The 24,332-nt window shown below is 41.2% G+C and overlaps 1 long non-coding RNA gene across 1 annotated transcript in view; it reads right to left on the bottom strand.

Annotated features, from left to right (window-relative positions):
* LOC142045018 (uncharacterized) overlaps nucleotides 1–19,568 on the bottom strand; it is a 48,882-nt gene extending 29,314 nt beyond the window's left edge. The window contains exons 1-3 of the long non-coding RNA XR_012654497.1: nucleotides 18,309–19,568; nucleotides 7,331–7,494; nucleotides 635–819 (exon numbers count right to left, since the gene is read on the bottom strand). This is a non-coding gene — a long non-coding RNA (uncharacterized LOC142045018). The remainder of the gene's footprint in view (nucleotides 1–634; nucleotides 820–7,330; nucleotides 7,495–18,308) is intronic.
* Nucleotides 19,569–24,332: the final 4,764 nt, after the last annotated feature.

Here is a 24,332-nt window from a genome sequence, read left to right as displayed (position 1 = left end):
ACAAAGTATGAGCAATGGAAACGAACCCAGAAAACCATTCAGCCAGGAGGTTAGAAAGCATGAGTCAGGAGAATGATGAATGCTAATGTGCCTTTGAAACATGTGAGGCAAATACTTATACAGAACTGGACAGAAATGAGGTTAAAAGAGCCAGCGTAGAGCTGAGGGAATAACCTAAGCGTTCAGCCTAAAAAGAAGGAGCAAAGCAGATCCACTGCTGGTAGCTGAAATGTGAAGAAGTGAGAGGAATTGTAACCTGGTTTAACATATCAGGAGTGGGATCGCTCAGGAGATGAACAAATCTCAACCACCAGACATATACTGCCTGTTTTAAAACATGCCATAATTAGAAAAACAAAATTCAATAACCAGGGTCCCACTAGGTGGTACATAACCATTCAGCACAGTGTACAAAGAAATAGCAATGGTTAACAGGAAAACCAGTTTAACTATCTTCTTTATCAGCCCTCGGCACACATTAGGTAGACACACAGACTTGGGCATAGACAAATTCAGTATTGGCTAGTGTATTACACTGCTATCATGCTTTGCCAAGAACTACATTTTCAAAATAACCCCCTAATTGTGCATCAGTTAATTTGGAATCCAAAATATTAGGCACTTAATTGCTTACCATCAGCAGCGTTTCTGCACTTAACTCTCTCCTGATTGAAGCTCCAGTTCTGAACATCCCGTCCAATTCCTGAAAAACTGAAGGGCTCGCAGAGACTGTTGGCTTTAGCTGTCATTGTGGCCATTCAGCTTCTTGCTCAGCCAAGGTCTTGGAGCCTCAAGTTTGAGAAATTGAAACCTAGTAACCTAAAATTTGTAAAAGAACTGAAATTTGGTATGAATAATCAATCTTTGGGAAGCTTAGCTTAATCCATGGCGTATTCCACCCCTCTCCCTCCTCCTCACCTACCACTGAGGCCAAAAGAAAAACAAAACACATTTTGGAAAAGTATTAGTAGGAAGAAAGCCCCACATCAGAGATTATAGTAAGTAAATCGTAGGAAAGCTGGCTCCCCATTACGGATAAGGCATTGACCAAGCAGTCAGCAGTAAATGTAAACAGGCAGAACGCTCAATAACTGAGAAATAGCAAAACTTTGTAAATCACCCAAATCAAGACAGAAGCCACTTTATTAGCCGATCTAAAAAGGACCAAACTACATTTTGTGGTAGATAAAAGAATCAAAAAGCCAAGAACCACAACGCCTTGGAAAGCCGTATGCTCGGGAAATACTGGATGCCTGCATTTATCCCACTGAGCTCCCGGCATTGCAGGGCTGACGCCTAAATTTGGATTTGAATCTCACACTTAAACTCTTGCAAAAATAAGTTTAGACAAATTGTCGGAAAAGTCAGGCTTGTTTCCTATGTTCTGATACTTAAGCTCATTCTATCCTTATAGCAGGTACATCTAGACACACACAAAAAAATCCTGCGTGAAGTGACAGTTGAAGAATTAAAATATATTTTTTTTTCTGAACTGTGGAGGAAAGAGTTCTATTGTAATTCACTCGAGGTTCTGGGAGAGCAGTACATGAGTAGTTAATATTTTGCCTGACCCATTGCAAAGAACTAATAAAAGTAAAAGCTGTGCAGCTGCCCCTTCTAATCTGAGAACAAATCACAAAGGCAGGCACAAACAAAAGGTAGGTGAGTTCTCAACTGAATGATTAGGAGGAGGACAAACAGGGGAAAAAAAGGTAAAGCAATCCACCCAACCTCTTCGACAAAATTTAATCAGAAAAGCAGTTTAGAAAGGGGCCGCAAATCTACTGAAAACAAAGTTTCAAATAACAAACACCAATAAAAGTGCAATATAAATAATAGCCTCGAGGCCAAAGTCTAGAGATTAGCAGAGCAATCAGAAAGAGTCAGAAACAAACAACCGTAAGTCTGCGAATCAGTCTGTCAAACAAACAGCTCTCAAAACCAGATTTAAAAAACAAGCTCTGTGGAAGGAATGGTCAAAGGCTGACTGATAGAGCCAATATATCCACCCGGGCTGGGATTTCTTACTGAAGATGAAACAAAAAAGACTTTTCCTAAAAAGCAACAACACATTGCCAGGATAGGGGATCGTAAGGAACAGATCAGAAGTTTGCTGCCATAATCTTAGTATTCAGTAGAGCTATTCCCACTTGGCACTGAAAATTCTGGTGACGTTGACTTATGTTTACTCTTAGGAAATACATTAGAGCTGTACTGTGGGATACAGTACACATTAGCCTAAGTGACAATAATCAATACACCTTTGGCACACAGTCAATGAAAATACACACTGAGATTCAGCAGCCTTGCCCTGAGCATGGATCTGGGACTTATTTGAGACAAAGTATGCAAAATGTCCCTTTTTTTAATCTTCTGCCCCCTCCTGAATCGATGAGATTCGGAGGCTACCGTAGCTCTCAGGCAATCATGGACTTCTATTCTGGGGATAAAAGCGTCACAACATGACCATTTGGTCAGACATGACCCTGCCCTTGCCTGCAAGATCATAACACTCAGGACAGTAATATTTCAGAATAAACCAGCCCTTGAATCTAGACAGCTGGCAAGTTGAATTTTATAATTGTGCATGAATATTCCAGAATTTAACTATCAAAAAATAATCTTTTTCTGCCAAATAATAAAAGACAGAGCTGATCTCTTTTTCCCCAAAATATTTATGACAGTAAATTCAATTTTCACCATTTACTTTTTTTATGATGAGACCTCATTTCAAATCTCGCATTGCACCTTCTCTGCTGTTGCCGCCTTTGGCCGTGGCAAGCCCCACACCTGCAAAGTCTGTGCGTATTCTGAACTTTCTGGTGACAAACCGTGGCACTGAGGTTAGCAGAACTAACGACGTGCATGAAGATAAGTGCACAACTAATCAAGTATTTGCAGGTCAGACCCCATTATAATATTATTAAGACAGGATCATTTAACAGAGAGACCAGAAACTTTTCTTTGTTTTCAAGGAATAAATCCCCTACTGTTTCAAAGCTCCTGAACAAATAGGGTTTTCATATTTGTCTGTGTCCGCTGCCTATTTTGGATCTTTGTCATTTACCCTGCCCCACATTTAGGCCTGGAGCAGCTGAGAGAAAGGACTGGATGTGTTTATTTTTTTATTTCCCATGGAGCTGAGCCACGAGAGAGTCCTCCCCAAAAGGAAACTAACCCTGATTGCATGACTGACAGGATTGGAGTAAAAAAAAAAAAAAAAAAAAAAATACAGCTCATTTTAAAGTTTACCCAAGAGCAGCGTCTCTTCAAGCAGCATGACCCTGTGGCTTCATTTAACATTTCTAGGACAGAGTCTGCAAGGTTAATGTGTTAAGACAGTAAAAACTTTCCCTGTGCCTCGGGCACATCACTTCTATTCAGCAAGGCAAATAATACCCCACCTACAGCAGCCTGCCCACAAGCCCAAAGGCTGCACAGCAACAAACCTCCGTTTCTTCCCCGTCTCCTTGAGACTGACATTGCCTGGGTGCTGAATAGCCTGGTGGGAAGAGTTCAATGCAGGGTTTGCACTTTCCCAGCCATTAGCCAGCTGCCACCGCATTTCATTATCTTAGGGGGTGCTTTTATACATCAAAGGCGCTTCCAAACAGTGTGATGAAGTGGAAGTAACCGAGCTCGGTCCACGTCGCAAGTCGCAGTATTATTTATTGTCGTTACTTCTTTTTTTTTTTTTTTTTTTTTTTTTTTTTTTGCGCCCATCTCGTGCCATCTGGCCTGCTAACTGTAAAGGCCGGTGATGGAAAAAAGGCTGAACACACCCCTCTCGGTTTCTTGGAGTGAATTCTGCTGAACAACCAGGCCTTGGAGCAACTGCCTGTTGTTATCGGGACTCTCTATTGTTTTGCACAAGGAGCCCTCTAAAAAGCTAGGGGGAAAAAAAAAACAAAGGTAGCATACAGAATCTCATGTGAAAACAAAGTAAGCAGAGCATGAAAAGCGGCACTGAGCTGGCTTTTTCTTTGCTTGCTTTCCGACGTAGCCAAGAAATAAAGAGTTGAAAAAGGTTTTCTTTCAGTCTTCTAAAGAAGCTGCCTGTGAACAAGCCAAGGTAGCGGGTTTTGCATAAGACCGCCTCAGATCGCTGTTCAGCTGTTTTAACTTACTCCGGCTTTTGTCTTATTACGGCTTTCTTTTAATGACAAAAGCCCATATGGTTGGTGATTTATTGTACTTCTCCAGAGTTTGAAACCTGCTTTCCATTACCGGAAATCTCTAATTGATACATTCATAAAATCTTGAGAATTACATTAAAAGGTGAAAAAGAAAGCAAAATCTCTCTCTGTGTCACAGACTGATAACGAGTGGCTTAAACAGGAGTTGTCAGTGGATGTATGATTAAGTTGCACTCTTATGTGGTGGATTGGTTTTACAGACCAGGGAATAAACAACACATTTCTCTCTCTGCTGTGCCTGCCTGCCACCAAAACGCCCTGTTGCCAGAAAAATAAACTCAACAAGAAGGGCTCATACTTCCATACTGACATTTTATGGCATAGATATTTTGGCTAATGATTTATTTTACTTCCATTTAGCCATTAACTTGAGGCTTTAAAAATATAGCAGTTTGACTGCGAATGAGACGGAGCAATTGACTGTGCAATGTCAAGGTAGTGCGGCTTGAAAAATGCCCCAGACACGCAGGTCATCCCTTGCAGAACATTAATTCTCTTTTTTACAAAATCACATTTCTGCATTTTTGATTGCTTGCTATGACAATAGATATTTGGCATGGTCAATCCTGGTGTATAAGGCCCTGATTCTGTAAACTGAGTCACGTAGGTAAAGCTTTTGCTCGTACAGCTTCCAAAGGTGAGTGTGCATGAAAAAGAGTTTGCAGCATCAGGGTCAAATTTGGCAGCCCTTTAGTAGGCTTGATTAACTTAATTTGAGATTGGCATGAATAGGGGCTGAGACAGTACGAGACTTTTATTTTTGTCCTGAAATCTCTTTCTGCTCTGTGCTCAGAGCAGCTAACCTGTAGCTGTGAAATATCTCCCTGTAAGCTAGCAATTAGATTGCTATCCGAGATTGACTTGGAAATAGTAGTCAGAGAAGCCAAGCTACTCTCAGCCAACATCAAAAACAAAAATCCCTGACCTTGACTGTTCTTAATACAAAAGCCTTTTTCCTGCTGTTTTTGAATGAACAAACGAACGAGAGCCAGCAAATGATATAGCAGACACTTTCTTCTGAAAAGATAAAGCAAATTTATTTTATTTCTGTATACAATCTGCTGCCCAAGCACAAAGACAGGAAGCAATATTGGGAAATTCTTAAAAATATGATTTATGCTGGATAGAGTCTCTTCCTTCTCCTTTATATCACTTGGAATAAATAGTGAGCCAAGAATTTCCTGAATTTTGCAATTTGCTTGGAAAATGTGTTCTCCCTTCCTTACTACCGCACTGCGAAGAAAGCGTTTATTTCTAGTAGTAGGTTTTAAATTTCACTTAGAATAAAACTGCACCTTATGCGCTCTGCTCTGTCTCTGCTCCTGCCGTCCTGGTTTTCTTTGTAATAGGATTGAACAGGTGCTGGGACACAGCGTCGTTTTCAAGCTGCCCACAGATAATCTTCCCCATTTTAGAGCACGGCAGGCATCCCTTCTTGGGTAACCAACCCCGTGCCATGCAAATGGAGGGAACAGTCGCAAATAAAGAAGTCCTTTGCTCAGTTTTAGAAACAGGAGCAAACCAGATGTATCCAGTAAGTCTCCACCAGACAGATTTGTGAAATGTCCCAAATGAGCTGCCCATAGGAGATCCGAGGCTCACGGGATAGATATTTTTATGCGCGGGAACGAGGGAAATTGCTCAAAAGCAACGTGGCCGATTTCCCATCCGCGTAAGGCAATAGGGTAGCACCTCTTTTGTCATTTCGATCAGCATCTCTTCCCCACTCAGGACCAACCGTGTAAAACGGGGTCCCTCGATAGGCTGGACGGGCGGTGTTTTACCCCCGTGGCCCCACAAGCTGTCGTTTCGGGCTAGGGCACCTGGACCAAAATCCCCCTCGGGGACGCAGTTTGCGGTGTCTTCTGCGGGGAGGTGGGCAGCCAGCACGACCAGGAGGAGGAAAACTCAGCCGAGAAGCACGAAGCCACGGGGTGGAGGGCACCGAGCAGCCGGGGAGCGGAGGGAAAGGCTCCACGAGGGGCTCGTTTTCTGGAAGGGCGAGCGCTCGGTCTTGCCAGTACCTTTGTCTGGGGCGGGGGGGAGAGGCTAATTTCACCCTCTGATAAACCGGATTAGGGGAAAAATCACTGAGTTAGCCTTCAGGCTTGGCTCCTCACCTGAGGAAAGCAGGACCGGCTTTCGTCGTCCCGCTGGAGCGGAGCAGCAGCTGAGGACGGGGCCCCCAGCGCTTTCTGCCCTCCCGGGGGGTCTCTCCTGACAGCGACGCTGCCGGACCCTGGCTGCGGGCAGGCACACACCGAGGGCCAGATTGCGGCTTGCCCGAACGCGGCTACCCCGGAGAGAGCGCGGTCCTCTCCAGCTCCCCCCTCGCCATCCCGCGTGGCGGTCAGATGGACGCTTCTCTTTGCCAGCTGGTTTGGAACAACCCAAATTGCTACCGTGGTACGGCTCTGGCGTGGTAGGAAGGAGAAAGGAGATTGGAGCTGGGATTTCTTTGCGGCTCTCGGGAAAACAGGGGGGAATTGGAAAGAGAAAATGCAAACAGTGCTGCATTCGGAGTATCTCTTCCCCTCCCGGAGAATGGGGCGAGGTGGAAAGATGCTGCGGCTCTCAGGATTGCCCGTCAAACCGTGTAGCATCCCTGGCTGAAAGCTGGTCAACCAGGTCCTAAATCTGATGGTCAGAGGGAAAAGAGAGTTCAAGTGACGCATGCCGTTCACCAAAACAATGAAAAAAGTAGGCTCCCATGTGAAGATATGCTTCCTCTGCACTAGAATATCTTTAAATATCATGACAGCAAAGACTAGAGATAATAATAGTTCCCACTTTGTTTCAGATGTGGTAAACTAAAAGCGGCTTGCTTTAGCTTTGCATTTCATTAAAGGTCACCATGAATTATGAATCGCTCCTCTGAACTACTCAGCTATTTCCACGCAGTGTCACTGTCTGGACAACCTTCCTAACACATCAAGAGCTAACGAGCAGTGACAATAAGTTATGAGGCACAATTCAAGGAAACGAAAAACAAAAATGGAAGGATGTGAATTCCATGGAGCGCACGAAGAAAAATGGGTGGGATGCTCGTTTCCTCAAATTGTGTATCAACATCATCATAAGTTAGCTACAAATTATCCCCCGTGAAAGGATGAGGGTATCATCTTACATCCCACCTTTGTGTTCTTTTTCCAGCGCTCCGTTGCGGAACCAGATCTCTGCTGCTTCTCTTTGAAGAACTGTAATTTTTTCACATGTTTTTGAAACATGAAGTACAGTTGTTGAAATGATTCAGCACTGGTCTTGCAGCTCAGAAAATCAACGGATGACTTCAAAATATCTGAAAAACAGAAATCACAATGCAGACTTAACACTAACTTATGCTCAAATGATAGTGCTTAGACTATCTTTAGCAAGACAACAAATTAAGGATGAATTACAACATCTTGAAAACAAACCAGATTTTTCATACAAAATCTTGCAGCAGCTTTTAGTCAGGATGTCTGCATTTCTGAATCAGATATTTTTAATACATATTATTTTTTCAAGTTCTGGTTTTAGCTTCCTGTTACTTCATTGTCTCTTTTTTCTCTAAAAAAAAGCCCCACTTTCCTCTTTCATTTTTTGTAACTTTACTTAAGAAATGCATCTTTTAAATCCAGATGTTTAGTTTCTGCATTATCATTTATGTCTTCTGCTTTCAATAAGATACATGCAATAGCTAAAAAAACGCTGTTGCACTGATATACTGTATGCAGTACATGGTATACCAAATGTGTGTTTGTTTTTAATGCTTAGCAGTTCTCAGTCATTAGGCGAGCGGAACTTTTTTAAAATTTTATTTTAATTAGGAAAAAAAGGAAGATCCTGAATCCATTTTAAGAAAATAGTTTCTTCTCTGGTATCAAAAGGTTTGAAACATTGGTAAAGTGCAAGTTTTCCAGGACACAATGAGAAGTGACTCCATGTAAAAATACTGACCCAATTTGTATATCTTTTGCTTCACAAATATGGACTTGCAAGACAAAACAAATGTGCTATAAGATGGCATTTTCTAAGGAAATACTTACGTGCCTAGGAGACACTAAATTTATGTTACTGTAGCATAGATTAATTAAATACCACCTCGCCATTACAGCAGAGAACATATTTGTTTATTTTATTACATGAAATAGACACTTTCTCTAGACCAGGAAGAGTTGCAAATAGATATAACAAGCATGGGTTTGTGTTAAAAGACAAAAGAGCAAACATATAGTATAGTATTTTGAGACAAAGCAAAATAAATGAAATAAATAATTTTTTCCATTGTTTGAATTTCACAAAATAGATGCAAATTCAGAGTTAATCAAATCTGGAAACAAATGAAACTGAAAGAGGATGCTCTGTACCAAAGAAAATTTCGTTTGACAATGTTAAATAGATAGCTGGGATCTGCTGGGAATACATACCTTGGTTTCATCTGACTGACCTCATATCATTGCTATGGCACATAACTACACCTGACAGGTCATTGATTTGGCAGTATGTAAAGTGGATCCTTAAGGAAATAACTTGGCAGAGAGCAGCTTCCCATGTTTTTCACATTCCCACAGCAAAAATTCAAGTCCCTATCGCAGTATTCATCACACAGAGAGAGGAAAGAAAAACAACACTCTTACAAAAGGCTTTATACACAGAAAAGATGGTTAGCAACAGCCTCACATGTCAATTAACAGACTTCAGGTCTCTGATCACAAAAATGACAGAATAATATTGATTTCAAATTTCAATATTTTTTTTTCTCTTATCAGCCCAGCTTTCAGCCCAGAACTCAAATAATCTTAACACTTTTCATGCTTAGTCCTCGATAATTTTGCCAAAAGTATGCAGCGCACACACGTGCACAATAACAAAACCAAATTAGGATGCTATTTATTCTGCTGCCACAAAAGCAATTTTACTCTACTTTGTGCCACCAAATGTACCACAATGTTTTCATCACCAAGTTAAAGAGAGTATGGCTAATGGCTTATACAGTCCTACTGCACAAGAACCCTATTCAAACATTTGCTCAAGTCATGCATGGTTTTAGTCACATGCATAATAGCCTACAGACAAAAGGCACAAGAGACAAGGAGGGCTTTATGTATCAAACTGAAAGTAGTATTTCCCTGTGCTAATACTATGTAAACAACAGAGAGCTGCAGGATATCATATTAACATGATTTTTTTGTAAGAGAGAAAGATTAATCGATTCCTTAAAAACTACAGTACCTGTGTTTGGAGAGAATATACGCATAAACAAAAATGGTAACAAGAGACAAAACATTGATTTAGATGATGCCAACATGAAAAAAACCAAACCAAACCAAAACAAAACAGTGATTTTTACATGTTTACAATAAACTAAATTACATTACTTTAACATAGTTTGATCAAAAAGCTTTTTGTCAGGATACAAAAGAGCCAAATTTTGGTTTTTTGTCAGATGGATGGACACGCTCCCAATTTCAGGAAGAGACATAAATAGGGAAAACATCACTATATATTGAAAGAAGAGTGTTCAGTGATAGCGTACTTCAGTGCCCAATTCCTGCATAAAGCCTTATGCACTAACACAGGGGTACAGCTCTGGAGTCAACACCACCCATCAGGTGTCACCCCAAGAGACAAGAGTAGGGAGAGGGAAACCATTAGGCAAAAATCATTAGGCAAAATCATCAGTTGATGTAAACTGACAGGACACTCCCTGCCCAACCCCCCTGGCCTTCACAGCAGCCAAAGCTGCACTTCACGACAGCAGACAAAGATGACCACAAAACTATGAATGAAATCAGAGTAATCTGACCAGATTCACGGACCGGACACCCAACTCTTCTATGAATCCAGAGGACAGGTCATAGTTAACAGGGCTGTCTCAAATCAGATGCCTACTGCGTAACACCAGACTGGTTTGGGGATAAACTGTGCCATTTTTCCAAGCAAAAAAAGCAAAGGACCTGTAGGGGATGCAGTCCTATGGATCAAGTTCTTGTTCCCAGCAAGAAGACGACATAATGTACCTCTTCTACATGGTTCCATTATTCAGGAGTGCCAATAAAATTAAATGTTTAGAAAAGCCCAATCTTTGAATCTTGTTGATACAAAATGTTGCCTTAAAATATGCGTAAGTCATATAGATAAAATACACGTGTAGCATTTCCATCTGTAGATTCTGAAGCACGGTGTGAATGAGATCAGTATCAGTATTCTCATTTTCAAACAGAAATCAGCATATCAGGACAAGGGAAGTAAACTTGCCCCTGTCACTCAGCAACATGAGAATGAACCAAATGCTTTGTAGAGCAAAACTTTCTGAGTCCAAGTATCCTACCTACAAGAATGTGTCATCTCCCTCAACACCAGACTGGGACCCCAGCTGACAAAGACCTCTCTATGGCAAAGAAAGAGCTGCATAATTCTACAAAGCAGTGTGAAACGGAAGTTCATTCCACACTGGAAAAAAATGTTCATTTATAGAAATGGAAACTTTCATGGGAATGGCTTACTTTTGATAAAAGGTTCAGAAGGAAATGGTTTCTCAGGTCCAGAATAAAATTTTGATTCAAAATGAATGAGAGAGGTCCCTAAAATAGCTTCATAGTTTGAATCTCCATGTACAGTGTGAGTATTTCCCAATTAATATTTCAGACTCAGGCAGTTTTCCACACAGCTCTAGAAGACAGACTGGTGGCATGAGGTCAAGGGAAGAAGGGCTTCAGCTTAAGCCTTCTGCCTCCCATTGAATGCCTCATCAAAAAGCTATTAACTGTTCTGGTGTATTTATATCTGGTTTGCGTGTGGCACACAGCTTCAGTGTCAGGAGGACTGAATTTTTGAGGTGATATTTTTCAAATATTCTTCCAAGTGTTAATGCCAGATGATCTTGACTTATTCATTGCATGGGAATAAGAGGTCAACAAAATCCTCCCCCCCCCCCCGCCAAAAAAAAAAAAAAAACAAACCAAATAACCAACAAAACACACAAAAAAGCCATATGCCCTTGTTGGGATACAGGATGATGCACCCTTAGGAGGAAGCAGAGCTGCTGATCTGGCAGTTAGATACCAGCACTGCCCTTTGCAGAGTGTTTTGCTGGAGAGCTATCTGGCTGCTGCACACACAGATACACCCTCTTCTAAGGGAACACCACTATTCCTACACAATGCATTTTTTTGCTTCTCGTATTTTTTACATATTGCTTCAAAACCTGAGCCTTGTTAAGAGATTATCTCTACTTACCACTACATGTAGAGTGCTTCATTGTCAACATATTTTTTCAGGCTGGCTATCTGTGTGCACTAGCATTTCTAAAATTAAACGAAAAGTTTAACATATGTGAAGATTAACTGTACCCTCAGGAATTTGAACTATTACAGAAGAATCAGCAATATTACCTTTCAGATACCCGCCGCAGCCTGCAGCGAGTCACGGCTCCATCGGTCGGTGTGGTTGTGTTTGCCATGGGTTCAAACTCCCACCAGAGCCACCCAGAAAGCCTGGCAGTCCCCAGAGCCTGCCCTGCCCATCATGTTATTTTCCTTTTTCCTATTCCCAGTTGGGAACAGTTGACTAGCGGTTCCCCTGGCCACCCGATATCAGCAACAGACAAGAAGCAAAGGAGGAAAACTTCGCCGGGACTCCAGATTTCTGGTCTTTCCTCCTGTGCCATTTTGACTCACTTATCCAGACTGACCCTTGGATGAGCCTCATACCACCATTTGCAGCATATAAGCCTATAGGTAGTGTTTGAACAAGGCAAATGGAAGCGTGTTAAAGCTTGAAACTAAGGTTTTGACCTTGGCTTAACATTGGTGACAACATACCCAGATACAAGATAACAGGCCGCTCCTTTATTTACCGTCGTACAAGGCGTGCAGGTATATTAACCTTAAGATTGCTCTTTTAGTACTGACAGAAACAAATCACTTACTAATAAGTGAAATTTCCCATTAGCTTTTAACACTAAGCTCTGTCGAGTGAAAATACAGTCTCTCTGAAAGCCAGGAATGAAACTATCACAAGCTTAACTGAATAGATCTTCAGGTTATAAGAGCTACGAAGTACATGAAGAAGTAGTTTTTCATTTTCTTTAGGGATTTAGAGAAAATCATGAGAACACAGGTGAAATTACAACTGAGCTTTTGTTGTTGAGATTTTTTTTCCCTTTTGTTTGCAAAAGAAAAAAATAAACCACTTACTTAAAAACCTCTTTCAGAGATACCAAAAGCTTTGCAAATTTGGATTAAATTGAGTGAATGAATTTGACAGGCTGAAATGAGGAAAAAAATCAGAAACATAGAAACCTTTGCTTTCCACATTTTCTAGTCAAACCACATAGGTTTCTGATTTTAGGATGTTTTCATTCAGAAAGCTGCTAAAGCTTTTTACAAGCAGTAAGAATTTTCACGGATTTTGCTTTTGGGCAATTTGAATGCTTTTTTCCACTGTGTGGTTTGACCCCTAAATATATAATTTATGTAACATCGATTCTTCAGGTTATTTATTATGACATAACACTTGTGTAACCCTGAGAAACCAGCAAACTCATGTTTACCGTGAACCTAATGCAGGAGAAGAACGTACAAAGCTGGTCGCTCTCTCTGGCGTTCACATCTCTCTCGGCGGTTCCTCACCGCTACCCAAAAGCGGTGTGAAACTATAAAGCTGTCCACAGAAGCAGCTTTCTAACAAGCCTGGGCTGTCCGATGACGCAAATCTGGTGTAACATTTGTGGCGTTGCTCCCCAGGGCTGCTCCCAAGGCACATTTCTGCGGGAAGAGCCACAAAAAGGCACGGGATCGTGGCTTCTAAGAGGACAAAGCGGCTTCTCTCACCACCAAGATGGCAACGCACGAGCTTTCAGGTCCCTGAAGTCCTTCTAGTCAAGCACGCCAAATTCTTTCAGTATTGCAGTTTAAGCCCATTTTTAAATGGCTACTTCCACCACCACAGCTGCAGGACAAAGACGTGCACCAAAATGGGCAAAGATGACTATTTTGTATCAAGGAGCATGGGCAGAAAAAGATGTCCAGGGCCTTTACTTCAGCCCCCTTCCCCTCACGGAGTTGCAGGAACTATAGCATATAGCCTTTTTCACAAAAGCTGATGGGAATCTCTATGGATCTTTTATTTAAGGAAAATAACAAAAAGTAGTATTCCTGGCAAAAGGTGATTTCGGAGCCACCAAAAAGCCGAAACAAAATGTTGACATTAAACCCAACCGCAGCTGTAAGCTTCCAAAATTAACTGCTCCCAATCACGACAATAAAATGCAGGGAGAACCATCATCTGCTTATTAATGCAGCGTCTGCAGGACTGAACACAGGAATCACTTCCATGGATCTGACCGGCTCACAAAAATGCCCAGGTTACAAGAATTTGGATTTGTTCAATAGTGATTGACAAAGTGTGAAAAAGTGGCCGGTCCGGGTAGAAGACCAGCTTCTTGTTCATTTAGGCTTCTTGTCTGAATTTATATTTAAGCAAAAAGAAATCAAATATGAGTTCTGTAACTGCTGAAATAAGAAATACACCGCAATTAAGACAGCTGGATAACCTGTGTTCCTCTGCTGCCCCTACAGCAGACCACACTACTATAAGTTTTGGTCAACATATTCAAAATGCTACTGCCTTTCAATCACACCTATTGAGCTTATATATTCCTTACTTGGGGGACCCTCTTCTACAAGCTAGAGCCCAATCTTGGTTTTCATTTCTAGTCACTAATGTACTCATGAAAATAAAAACCAAGATCAGTCGTGCTCCTGTCTTTCAATACTGCGGTCCATTCTGAAATACTGTACTCAACGCAGGGAGGGTCAAAAGCCACGAGGAACCTGATGCAGGTAACTAATTTGGCACTGTGAAGTGACAAAGTATGCTCTGCACTTGTGAGATGCATTTGGGACTCTAATACGTATTTAAATGTGCATTGAAACAACTGTCCCTTGTAGACGTTCAGTCACTTTTCCTATATAAACTCTGGGCATGTTTTTGTTTCCCTTTTGTATTTACCTTATCATCTACTCGCTAAACTGTGAGCTCAAAATGATAACGCAACCTAAGCAAAAAACAGGCATCAAAGCAATGAAAATGTTATTTTTGAAAGGTAACAATTTCAACACTATCAAATAAGCAGGAAAAGCACCTTTGCCTTTCAGATTCCTTGAGCAGCTCTCCCCTTCTCTCCAGGGTTCCTCTACCAGTTCGGGTGAACGTACAAAAGAGTTTATTTTCATAGTACTACCTGTATGCTATTTTATGTCTGCTCAGAGCAGTTTTCTCATATTCCTTCACTGCCATAGTAATAGAGGGGTTGACTACACTCAGAAAGGTGGAGTAACACCAAGTATTTTGAAAGGCATAGTTTATAGGTATAGATAGATTGTTTAATTATGCAACTTTTTTAAAGAATCAGAGCTGAAAACAACTTAGTGATCCTTGAAAACAAAGGAAGTGTCTCTAAATGTGTATGCATCATTGATGTTAATGGAAGGAGGGTTCTTCCTCTCTAAGAAAAGGCTGATCCCTAAATACTCTTATAAAATATTTAAGACTTTTTTTTTTTTTTTTTTTTTTTTTGGTCAGGACAGCTGCAATAAGGCACAGCTTGGGAAGAGGGTACAAAAAGAACTGCACACCTTTAATGAACCTTAGACCTATATACAAAGAATGACTACCAAGACAGCATGGCATGGCCAGTTACTGCTCAGGGAATGCAGGGAAAAGTGAGAAAATGCCCAAAATACAGAAGCTTAAGCACTTGTAAACTCAGAGTTTAAGGACAAAAAAAAAAGGGGGGGGCTAATGATCTAATATTTTCTTTACTGTTCTATTGTTTCAACCTCTCATATATCACAGACCTCCACATTTCATCCAGTTTTTCTAATTACAAACTTACTAACTTATGTTTAACTTAAATATATCTTCCAGAAAGTCACATGTTCTTGATTTGCAGCCATCAGGAAATGAGGCCCTTGGTTCCTTTGGTGGGCTGCTCGAAGGATCAAACCGTCTTTGTGAAAATTGCATAATCTACTTCCAAAAAATGCCTGGATTCAGGCATTTCCCAAACTTCTCATTATGTCCCTCTCCATAAGGCTGTGGGATTCTTGGTCACCCAGTATTTGATGCTGGGAAGGTTCTTTCGGGCTGTTAAGCGGTTTCTCAGTCCTGTCCTTTCTTGCAGTCCAGTCCTGCAGCTTCCTAGCATCCGTCACGCCATGTCGCAAAGTAAAATCACACCTCTCCTTCCCCCGAATGTTAAACACGTAAGGGTCTCATTTTCCGCCCTAACATTGCGCTGTTAGCTGCTACTCTTCCTCATCTGCCGAGCTGCAAATTCATTCCAGCCACTGGACAGAGGACCTGTATTTCTTACTCCTAATTGAATGAATGACTTCTTTGCATATGTTTCAATAAGGTCAAATATAACATAAATGGACTGCTTATCAAGCACTAGAGATCACTCAGTATCAGCACTTTATTGTCCTTGTTTTATGCTCCTCCAAACTGTGGCATATAGGCATTTTAAGAGCAGAGATTTTATATTGCTTTTCAAAACACTAATGAAAATCTTTAATAGCACTTTTACAGTGCTCGTCCCTGCAGAACTTGACTGGAAACATTTCCATTCAGTGATGAGTCTCCATTGACGTTCTCTGTGAGAACAGCCAGTTCTACTCCATTTATTGTGTTCCATGATACATTACACAGTTCTTAACAAAGCTATTATGACTGGAAAAAATATCCAAACAAATGAAAGCTCTGTATGTTGGAGCACCAAGGGACAAATCCTCTTCTCTCTAAAATCAAGTAGAGCCTGGGAATGTTCTTTGTTGGGAGCAGGAGCAGACTCAATCTAAAAAAATTAAACCACAACTCACTCCTATACTGCCAGACACACAGAGGAAATTCATTTGCAGCAATCAACAGCATCTTTCCCTCTAATCCAAGGTAACAATAATCTATTCTATGTAATCTGAATGACATTAGTCAACTGAGAAAGTTTTTAGTGGATTTAACTAAAACGAACCATTAGCATGCACAAGTATAGACAGCAAGCCAAGAATAAATAGCAACTTACTTTGAAAAACAAAACAAAGCAAAACAAAATAACCCACAATTATTTATTTCTAAGTGTATTAATTTACAAGTGGGATAAATTCACACCATGACCATATTAAAGGATCATCATGCAAAAAGTACGATACTGTGGGGGTTTGTGCAGTCACAGAATATCCAAACATTCAGCTGAAAGGGGATGTTTGATTATAATTGTGCAATAAAATGCACAGCGCAAGATAAAAACAAACAGAACCCTCCTACCATTTAAAAGGAAAAACAAACGAAAAACTTATGAGAAACAATGAAAGTCGATGGGCTTGTGTGCTGCTGCGAAGATGAGCCCACTGCCTGGTCCTTTTCCCCATCACTGATCTTAGAACTTTTAGCTGGACAGAAACAGGAGTAGGAGGCAGCCTTATTTACAACAAATTAAACGAAAGATAAGGTGTTGTTCAGTTCGCTACCTAAACCAGGGACACCTCTAAGAGTCTATCTCTTGCGCTCTGCTCCTTTAGTGACCTGGCTGCCCTTCCCTCCCATGACTAAGCATTTTCTGTGCCATGAGACAGTCCTGTTTCACAAGATGCTGAGTCAATAGGACCATCCTCCTGGTTTCATGGAGCAAAAAGAAAACAAGCACTTTAGCAGAGTTTAGTAAGAGAACATGTGGGCAGCCCCTGCCGCTTCCAGAATTTATTTCACTATTTTATAACAGTGATGTTTAGAATTGCCCTGGGTCCCCAGCTGCCCTTCTGGATTTTAGAGCCCCGAAGCTTGGCAGCAGCGTGCCCCTCTTGCACAAAAATGGATGTCTGAGAAGACAAAGATAGCAATAATCTGGAACTGTGTAAGAAAAAACAGTTGTAAGCTTATTCTGGCTCTTTATGGTTCACTGTTGATAACTTCACCAGCGGGTTACAAAAAGTAAACAGGTATGTGTTCTCTAGCTACTACCTAAAAGTAATGTCATGTTATGGTACTGGGAAAAACACTCAGATGGCACAAGCAGTCTTTGCAAGGCTGCAGAGTACTACAGGCAGCATCTATCGCCTGGTGGTGTTTGACTGGGAAAAACAATCATGTTAAACCGGCAGAGACTCCCTTCACCAGGCGCTTCCCGGGATGCAGCGGGAGTACGTCCCTTGCACTTTGGTAGCCACCATCAGAAAAAACGCTTTTCTATTCCTCTGCAACGCCACCTGAAAGAAGCAGAGAGACCTTGTCCTGCCCTGAGATCCCTCAAACTGTTTGTTGTCAGCCTGATACTCCTGTCTAAACCATGGCACAACTGAGCTGGGGGTATCATTCCTCTGGCAGAGCTACAACCCCGACAGCCACAGCCCAAGAGCCGGAGTCCAGCTGGGTTCCCCACAAAACCCAGGGCTGCTGCCCTCTTCAGTGCATTTTACCTGTAAATTCAGTGTAGCTAATACAAAAAACACGTGTGTTTAGGTCTTGTTAGAGCACTCTTTTCTCAAGGAAGCTGCACTTAAAATGTCCAGTTTTATGCTTAGCGAACTTAACTTTATTAGCAAGTACATTGACGTCAATCCAAAGTGAATCCCATGATTTCAGATGAGTCATTTTACTTCGACACTAAACAGCAGAATTTGTCCTCTTTGTGTTTGGGAGCTGGCTTTTGAAAACTGAGAAAAGCATGAGATGAGGACTGAAATAAATACTTATTTCTTCTTTACATCAAGAAAATAATACAAATAACAAAATTCCCTGGGGAACAGTGTGTATGCCCACAAACACAGAGCACGGGAAGCTGCCCCAGGACGAGCCAAACCCTGCCACTTCTCAGAAATAAATTTCCACCGTTCCAACTACTCAAGCACATGTTCCCGAAATTCAGGAAGCATATTGCTAATGATTTCCTCTAAGGTACTGCAATTCCAGTGGATTTCAAAATGAACGTGTGAGCAGAGTAAGCTATTCTTCATTTGGGGCATTAGGCGTTAATAAAATAGTAACAGGTATCTATCTAATCAATATATTGTGAGTTAAAGCACATTAAATAATCACATGTAGGACCGTTCAGAAGGAGAGGGTGAGACTCACCTAACTGGATGGAGTCGGCGATATCTGAGCACGCTCTCACTCTCTTTCTGTGAAGAAGAGAACCCAGTGCGTATGCCAGAGTGCATCCCTTCTAGCCTAGGACACAGACATCAGTTTGAGGATTTTCCCATGAAGGGTCTGTTTCTCTTCATCGACCACCAGGAGAGCGTAGGGAAGAGGTCTCAGACTCGGGCATGGAGATGACTGGAGAGAGTTAATGTTGGGAGAGGGAAGCCAACAGGCCATGGAGAGGCATTCTCAGCTGGATGCAGGGCACTGATCAAGAGGTGACAAGCCTCTCTGAAAGCATTTTCTCCACCTGTGGATCAGTCTCTCCAACTCCAGCTAAAAATCAACCAAATTCATTTCAATTCAGATTGATGACACCTATGTCACAGTTAGTTCAGCAAAGGACATTTGTTCATGGCTTGAATATTTTGTAATGAGATTTAACATACCCTAACACCAGATTTTCATTTGACTTTCCACCCTCCAGTGTCTTCAGTTCCCTCCTCTCATCATTGCCATTTCTCCAAAGGGCAGGACTTCCAATAGAAAGCCTAAGTATAAGAATTCTCCCCATTTTCCCAGGGAGAAGGACAGAGGGTGCTTTCTTGCCGTTGGTTGTCCCTACCACTTTTTTTGCATAAATATTACGCAACAATAATTGTTTAACCATACCAAGGCATTTGCAGAAGCTTCTCACACATTTTATGCCACTCCAATCTCTTCTTTCACAGCAATGATTTAGGTTCTTGTATATTTGCGTGGATGCACCTTTACGTACGTGCAGCGTGTAACTGAACTGTTAAACATTTTTAATAACCTGACCATTCTTGAGAAGGTAAGGCAGCCCCACCACGGGAACAGCCAACCAACCACAATTACCTCTCCCCGAATAATTTCCACTGAAAAGGGTTCGTTCTTTAGAAATCATTAGCCAAAAAGGCCTTTCTGCAGTTCATATTACACCCTACCACCACCACACCGATAGAATAACTGCCGTCTCCATCCCTGCAGCTCCCCTGGCCACTGACCTCATGGTATCTGCAGCCCAGGCTGGATCCTACAGCTACATCTGGAAAGCAGACTGCAGAGAAAATAATCACTTGAGAACCTAATTCCAGCAAATCAGCACTGCCATTTATCTTGGACATGAGCAATATATAGCAACGGTGGAGGCAGTCGAACACATACCAAACTCAAGGACCGTGAAGATGAAGGATAGGATTATCCACTGAATTGTGAATGTGCAAAGTCAGTTTCCCAAAGCACCGCTGCCGTGCTACCTAACAAGCTGGTAACATGACCGCTGCAGAGCGGTGCCCCGCGTTCCTGTAGGTGTCTTAAAAGCAGCTGTACAATTCTTGTAAGGTTTCTAGCAAGGACGCTTAGTTCACGAGCAAAATTTGCCAGGCTTATTAGCACAGGAGCCTGGGGCAATGAGATATAGAATAAATGGAAACTTTCAAATATACACAAGGAAGAGGTAAGCTAAAATTAAAAGCTTGTTGGGTTTTTTTTCCCCCTGTAAATTCCCTCGTTTGTCCTCAAGGACAGCATATAAATGTGTACGTTACAGCCCATGTGATCAGACGCTCTCTCAAGTACTATAAACAATGGGACTGTGAGTCATAATTAAGCTGGAATCGCATTCAGTTCTTTCCCACTGACTCACCCTATGGATTATTTGTCTGGTCTTTTGCTCTCTCCACTCCCTTCCCTCTCCCACAGATCGTCCACGTCCCCTTCCCAAAATTTCAGCTCGGGCACGTTTGCTTTGCCCATCCCAGCTCCGGCGGGCAGGTCCCACGAGCAGTCTCTCCCCACGTACGGGATGCCAGCTCCCCACCAGAACCCACCGTGGCTCGGGCGTCGTGGTCTGCCGTGACCCAAATCAACCAACCCAAACAACTTCAGCTAATTTTGAGCAAGAGTCCAAAGAGCCATTTCTTGCCGGCCCACCTACCAGGAGGGGAATTTCTGGCAAAGTGGAGGAAGGAGTGGGTTTGGATAGTTACACATCTTAACCCGCTGCAGCTAGGTCAGAGCTAGCAATGCATCAGTCAAAGTTGTCGTCTTTCATTTAAAAGAAAAAGGTAAAGCTAGTTCCTAGCCTTCACAGTCGTAGAAAAAAAAAATGTGTTGAAGTTATGACTTCCAGATCTTCAAAGGCGGATTGTAAATAAAAGTGCTGACATTTATTGCTTTTAAGCAAATCACATACTGGAGTGTGACTCATGAACATTGGAACTGGCAAGCAGCGAGGCAATCATGTTGAGAATGAGATCATGATGCAGTAGGTGTGCAGCATTCTCTTTTCAGCCTATTCACTATCTCTATTCTACAGTAATAAAGAGGAAAGTTTCTTTTCAGTCAATAATAAAGATTTTAATGTGCCTTCCAGTACCTATGGAAATAATGAAAAACACATTTCTGTTTCACTGAGAAAGCTTTTGACACATACTTGATCTCATAAAATACTGAAGGGCATGTGACGTATTCACATGAATAAGTCAAAAGGCTTCATGGTACTTATAACGGTAAAATGAGGAATGTGCAAAGGCTGGGGTCTTAGATTTTAAAAGTGCAGATCACATCAGAACTCCAATCTGCCTTTTACTGATTGTAAACTGCTCACAAAGGGATGCTCCTGTAGATAAGGGGGTGTACCAAAAAGGGGCAAGAAAAGCAAATCAGCATATTTGTACTGCAGAATTAGTCACGGGGTTACATCGGTTTGATAATTCAGGAGACATTTTGCACACATATCAGCTTGGCTTGGACTTAACTTCAACTTCGGTAAACTCTGCGAATAGTGATTTCAAATTTGAATGACGTGCACATATTTTTTCTACTGAATAATTGCAGAAACTATCCCTTGCAATATTCAGAGACAGTGTTCTGCTGTTCATGATGCAGGACTTGTCAATCCTGCAAGCAACAAGCTTTGAAGATAGTCACAGGAACATTTGGGTAAACAATCAAGCAGATATATTTGCTCAGCTGTCCTTCTGAAAAGTACTTACATATTTGCAACATGGTTTTTCTCAGTTGTATTACAAAAGCCTCACCCATGATAAATATATCCAGACAACAAATAAAGTATGATAAATATCATCAAAATTTTGAGTCTGGTACCTTCGTCACCCAGAAACAGATCCTTTACAAACATGGAACTAAATTTATCATTTGCTTTAATGTCATCATGATTCAGACTGATACTGCCATTTCCACTGCCTTATTTTTTCCCTACCGATCTTAAGTCTACAAACAGAAAGACCTTATGCTGACTGCAGGCTGGGGAGTTAGATGATAAGCTGTAAATGGCAAAGGAAGCAAGCAGTTAGGTGTTAAAAAAGAGATTATTGTAATGCAAGCTAAATTTAGAGGTGGAACTGCAGAGGTTGGTTAGTATCGCTGGTGTAACTTTATAGGATTAGGTGTACCACACGGGCAGGTTGATTTTATTTTGCAGTTATGATGTAAAGCCTTTCAGACTTGTAAACAAATTTCTGATTTACACCCTATAGAACTTGTACCAGACAGAAGCAACTGTTCCTGTGCACCCCCCCAGTGAAGGGTGCTAGGCTCAATCAGAATGGACCTTTTGCTGATCGCTCAGACAACTGCTTACCAGAAACCAGAGCAATCTCTCTCCTGCGTTACAAAGTATTAGCATGAATATACAATTAAGATTCTAAAAGTATCTTAGCTTTCTTTCCTTTCAGCCTGGTATTAAATTGATTAAAACATTGCAAACATTCCTTTAGACAACTACAATTTGCTTTAAAACTCTACAGAAAATCTTGAAAATCTGCTCAGCTGAATAGCAAATTGAGTCAAGCTGCAAATTCACATTCAGAAAATTGAAAAATAGGAATGCATGTTCTTGTTAATACCAACGTATTAAGGCATAAAAAGTGAATAGGGAGGATAATTTTCCCCCATCTATGTGAATTTACAATCTCCAGAACACCTGCAGTGACCTGTGAATTAAATCACAGCAAGCAGGGACTTCAGGATGACCCACTAAAAAAGACTCTAATAATTAAATATGTGTCTCTATATATATTTATACAAGAAATTTACATATGTGCCCCTGTGTATATACAAATAAAACTTGGTTTAAACTTCAACGCATGGAAGGAATGTTGTATTTCAATATTCTTCTTAAAGTACAAGAAACTCGTTAATTAACCTGTGGCCAAGACAACTCCAAAGACACCACCAATTATTACATGTTCCTAGGTTACAAAAAGCAATAATAATTGAATTTTACAGAACACAAAACAGCAAGGGCACACTGTTGGAATTTCTTAATTGCAGCCAACATCAGCAGATGATACTACTGGTACTAGAAATCTGTCTTGAAGCTGATCTTGGAGTTGGAAGCTGTACCCAAGCTTTAGCTCCATGTTATAGCTCTTTAGGAACCCAACGGTGAAAGCTGGGCAGCATCCCCAGCCCTGCGCCTGTCGTTGGGCATTTCAGACATTGCTGCTCCTTGCAGATATTCAAGGCCGCTCCAAGAACACTGAAGTTCTCCTCCCTTGCGTCCTTAACAATGCTAACGGATCCATTTGTTTATCATTTTATCCCGTTATATAATCAGCACATAAAACAATCTCGCTGGATTTTACAATGCCCCAGAGAAACTGCAAAGCTAGAGGCCATTTCCTGACATCCAAGAGGTAAAAGCATCAAATAAAGCTACACCTCTCAAGAAAACTTTCAAAGATTGTTGCAAGCCGTGATGAGACACTGAGCGGCTGATCACAGGAATCACAAGGTAAAAAGACTTCCCTCTGCAAAAACGTACTTGACATTCCCTCAGCCTGGGATTTTTCTCATCCAGCATCCTCACAGTCCTATTTCCCTTCCTCGTAGGTTGTCACGGGTCACTCTCAGTGGAGAAAACCTCAAAACTTGAAGATGCAGCATTTTCCTTGTTTTCCTTGGTTGCGAGGCGCTTCTTGCCAGCTTTGCAGTCACAGAATTAACACTACAAGGGCAAAGATGGGCTGTCACGCATGTGGCGTTACTGCTCGTGTGGATTTCTTCCCAGCAGCTGGGAGGAAATGTTCTTCTTGTTTAGACAAAAATATCAAATGGCTGGGAAATAAGGAGTTAGGAAAAGCTGTATACAAGGTTAGTGCTAGAGAAATGCAAGGGCGCAGAAGACTTAGCCACTAAGAAAATTCCACTGGACATTAAGTTGCCATAATTTAGATCTGTTCATTTATGGTAAGTCAGCCATTTTACTGTTGACCTACTTTGCATCAGCAATAATTTGTCACAGTGCATTCTCCAACTGCTACTGAAAGAAAGGTTGAAACCATACATTAAGAGCATAGTGTCAAAGCAACTGATGTTAATTATACCCTGCAATTCCTATGTTGATGAAATTGTCACTGCTAACCATTAATACAGCATTTACTGTCTAAGCCCAGCTTGCTCTACCAACCCTTGAAAGCCACTGAATTAACATCCTGCTTCACAATGTTCACTTTATGCCACATTGGAATGTAAATCTGAAACATGTAAAAATAACCTCTGCTATTACACCAAGAATGTGTAAATATACATTCCTTTTTAGGAGAGCTATTTATCTCCAGTCTATACATGTTTCACTCTTTAAACTAAAAACAGCTTTAATGTTCTTCAGTCAAGTGGCAGCTTTTGCCAATACAAACTATTTTCCCTAAAAATTATGGCATCAAGCAGAGGAAACTTTGGAAAACGTAGAGTGCTACTTGATTTATGGAAATTCAGAAATAAGCTTTACATAGATACACAAAAAAAGAAAAGCAGCAATGTTCTTCATTTTATTCATTGCTAACCTGCACAATAACAAGAGATCGTATTCTCCCAGCATAAGTAAGCAAGGTTAATTAGAAGGACACCTTATGCGGATTTAGTGTTCATGTTCAGCGACATCTGCTTAATTTGGTGACAGAAATGTTTACAAGCATCAGCACGAACCAACCACTCCGGGAGCATTAACCGGATTCTTTATGGTTT

This window comes from Buteo buteo, chromosome 26 (assembly GCF_964188355.1).
Source record: "Buteo buteo chromosome 26, bButBut1.hap1.1, whole genome shotgun sequence".
In the NCBI taxonomy this organism is placed as follows: domain Eukaryota; kingdom Metazoa; phylum Chordata; class Aves; order Accipitriformes; family Accipitridae; genus Buteo; species Buteo buteo.
This window is presented reverse-complemented; position numbering and strand designations above follow the sequence as displayed.